Source organism: Tamandua tetradactyla, chromosome 11 (assembly GCF_023851605.1).
Source record: "Tamandua tetradactyla isolate mTamTet1 chromosome 11, mTamTet1.pri, whole genome shotgun sequence".
Classification (NCBI taxonomy): Eukaryota; Metazoa; Chordata; class Mammalia; order Pilosa; family Myrmecophagidae; genus Tamandua; species Tamandua tetradactyla.
This window is the reverse complement of record NC_135337.1, coordinates 93,184,361-93,188,080: the sequence shown is the minus strand read 5'-3', so window position 1 is coordinate 93,188,080 and position 3,720 is coordinate 93,184,361. Positions and strand designations below refer to the sequence as shown.

Sequence of the window (3,720 nt, the reverse complement as noted above, 5' to 3'; positions counted from 1 at the left end):
ATGATCATGTGATTTTTCTGCTTTGATTTGTTGATATGGTGTATTATATTAATTGATTTTCTTATGTTGAACCATCCTTGCATATCTGGGATGAATCCTACTTGGTTATGATGTATAATTCTTTTAATTTGTTGCTGGATTCAATTTGCTAGAATTTTGTTCAGGATTTTTGCATCTATATTCATTAGAGATCTTGGTCTGTAGTTTTCTTTTTTGTAATATTTTTGCCTGGTTTTGGTATGAGGGTGATGTTGGCTTCATAGAATGGATTAGGTAGCTTTCCCTCCACTTCAATTTTTTTTAAGAGTTTGAGCAGAATTGGTACTAATTCTTTCTGGAATGTTTGGTAGAATTCACATATAAAGCCATCTGGTCCTGGGCTTTTATTTTTGGGAAGCTTTGAATGACTGATTTAATTTCTTTGCTTGTGATTGGTGTGTTGAGCTCATCTATTTCTTCTTGAGGCAAAGTTGGTTGTTCATGTCTTTCTAGTAACTTGTCCATTTCATGTACATTGTTGTATTGAGTAGCATAAAATTGTTCATAGCATTCTGTTATTACTTCCTTTATTTTTTTGAGGTCAGTGATTATGTCTCCTTCCATTTCTGATCTTATTTATTTGCATCCTCTCTCTTCTTTTTGTCAGTCTTGCTAAGGGCCTATCAATCTTATTGATTTTCTCATAGAACCAACTTCTGGCCTTATTGATTTTCTCAATTGTTTTCATGTTCTCAAGTTCATTTATTTCTGCTCTAATCTTTGTTATTTCTTTCCTTTTGCTTGCTTTGGGGTTAGTTTGCTGTTCTTTCTCCAGTTCTTCCAAGTAGACAGTTAATTCCTAAATTTTTGCCCTTTCATCTTTTTTGATATTGGCATTTAGGGCAATAAATTGCCCTCTTAGCACTGCCTTTGCTTGCGTCCCATAAGTTTTGATATGTTGTGTTTTCATTTTCATTCACCTTGAGATATTTACTGATTTCTCTTGTAATTTTTTCCTTGACCCTCTGGTTGTTTAAGAGTGTGTTGTTGAGCCTCCACATATTTGTGAATTTTCTGGCACTCTGCCTATTATTGATTTCCAGCTTCATTCCTTTATGATCTGAGAAAGTGTTGTGTATGATTTCAATCTTTTTAAATTTGTTGAGACTTGCTTTGTGACCCAGCATATGGTCTATCTTTTTTTTTTTTTTAATCCAATAGCATTGACACTTATTCATTCATGTTAAGTCACCTGAAATGTTATCTGGTGCATTTAAATGCTCATTAATGTAAATGGCTGAACAAATCCATTTCAACGGATACTCAATATCCCACATAGTAAGTCACTTCAACACAGCCTCATGACAACTCCCACACCAAAACAGTATTTTATTCTGTAAATTGACCCATTATTACTCCCATGTTATGGTTGTATCATCTGTCAAGTGTACAAGGTGAAAAAAAAATTTTTAGTTAAATGGGGGGTTGCAGTGGGAAAATAGATTTCTTAAACTCCATATACAGGGTTTAAATTCAAAACTGCTGGGTCCCAAGTTCTTCTTTGAACTCTAGGGCTGCCAATATCATGTGCAGCATGCTACAGCTATACTATTTGATTAGCTTATTAATTCTGCATAAATCGGATCAATCATTGTGTCAACCTGTAACAGACTGTGCACTTTAACTGAACATGGCAAAAATTCACTTTTGAACTTTACATCATCATTTGATGTCAAACAATGAAGCAAACCCCAACAGTATATACAAAAACAGCTTTGCATTTACAAAAGATTGTTTCCCATACTGATTAATCCAGGCAGCTAACTCATTGGTTTATGCAACTTTATTGAAGAAAAATAAATCAATTACTAGCAGAGCTATTAGTTGATCACTCATCCATTGACAACTTGCATCATTTATTCAGTGCTATATTAAACAGTGTATTCAAAGATAGATTAACTAATAGCTCCAAGCTTCCTAACAATTTAAATGAAAATTACAAAATGTTTGAGACCCTATTTTGGAATACAAAGGGTGTTTGACTTCCAATTTCCATTCTCTGTAGAACAAGAACAGGTCATTCCTTTATTGACATGCATAAAATACATCACATTTTCTGTTCTGCTGATGCTATAAATTCAATACCAATTCTCCAGCCACATCAGTTATGAGCATAAAGTATATCATGTAACCTCAAATTTCTAACAGTGAAAGGTTTAAACAAGAATGGATGCTGCTATAGAGTAATGCTGTTTCCTTTGATGTGACAACTGAACATCCATCTCCCTCCCCCTCATATGACTTCTTCAGCATGTTAGAGCAGTGAGGAATGGTTTTAGTCTCATAACCAAGTTAGAATGAAGACATTGGACACATAATACACATGCTCCATGTTTTAAAAAATTCTGAATCTTGGGCAACTGTTCTCTTGTAACTACTTTACAGTTTCTAAAAGCAGTTATTGTCCAAAGCTGGAAGAACTTAAGTCTTCTCAGATGAGCATGTGAATGAACGGAGAGAGGTAAACAAAAAATAAAATTAAAAAAGATGAGGTCTGATAGGGGAGCAGCCGGATAAGAAAATCAAAAAAGGAACAGTAATTTAAAGTTTATTCCAGCTATAATGCAGGTTATTCTGACTTTAAGGTAGCATCACATGGCATACTTCTGAGTCCATTCCCGAGATATTCTGTTGTACTTATCTCTGTCTGTTTTATAGATCTGTGCAATCTCTGGCACTAGGGGGTCATCTTGGTTCGGATCACATAGCAGTGAACAAATGGATAAAAGAACTTTAGAAATAGTTAAAGCAGGAGACCACTGTGATCTTAGAATATCGAGACAAATGCTGCCATTACTGTTAATATTTGGATGATAAATTCTTGTTGTAAATGCAACCTTAGGTGGTTTGAAGGGGTAGTCTGTAGGAAAATGAATTGTCAAAAAGAATACACTGCCTTGATATGGGCTGTCATTAGGTCCCATAATTGTGGCTTTCCAATGAAACATATCATCCCCAACTGGACCTGCAGAACATTGTGCTGGGGGGTCACGGGCCAAATCACTAAGTTCCTTATTAATCCGTTTCAGTGCCATAGTCTGTGCTTTTCAACTGGCTCCGCACTATCTTGGTGTGCACTCAAAGGTCCGGCCAAAACTCTTGATTATTAGGGCAGCAGGGAAGGAGTGTATCTTCGTCTCACACCAGTTCTGCCAGACACAGGCGCCTCTTCACCGCCGCGTATCAGTCCGCCAACGCCGCCGTCGCGAGCACAAGATGAATCTAAAGATGAAGGGAGACAGTTTACTTCCCACGTCCAGGGCCGACTGTATCTGTGCCACGCCTTGTCTTTCTCTTTTTCCGAACAGCACCTTTTTACTATATCCATATGGTCTATCTTTGAGAATGATCCATGAGCACTTGAGAAAAAGGTTTATCCTTTTTTTGATGTTTTCCATTTCTGTTCATATATTCAGAATTAGTTGTTTCAGCTCCTGTATCTCATTTGAACTATTGGTTTGTTCCTTTGACTGGGATATATCTTCAATTTTCCTGGTGTGATTTGTTATTTTTTGCTGGTGTCTGGACATTTAATTACCTTAATTAGTTTATTCTGGAAATTGCTTTCACTTATCTTACCTAGGATTTTCTTCCTAGATGAGTTTGTTGTCTATCTGTTCTTTGACCTTCAGTTCAGCTTTTTCTGGGCTTCTAGCTTAAGTTTTGTTTAACAGAGGGTAA

General features: G+C 36.2%; 1 pseudogene; it reads right to left on the bottom strand.

Moving 5' to 3' along the window:
* Positions 1-2,571: 2,571 nt before the first annotated feature.
* Positions 2,572-3,357, bottom strand: LOC143649686 (ubiquitin-conjugating enzyme E2 D3 pseudogene; annotated as a pseudogene).
* Positions 3,358-3,720: the final 363 nt, after the last annotated feature.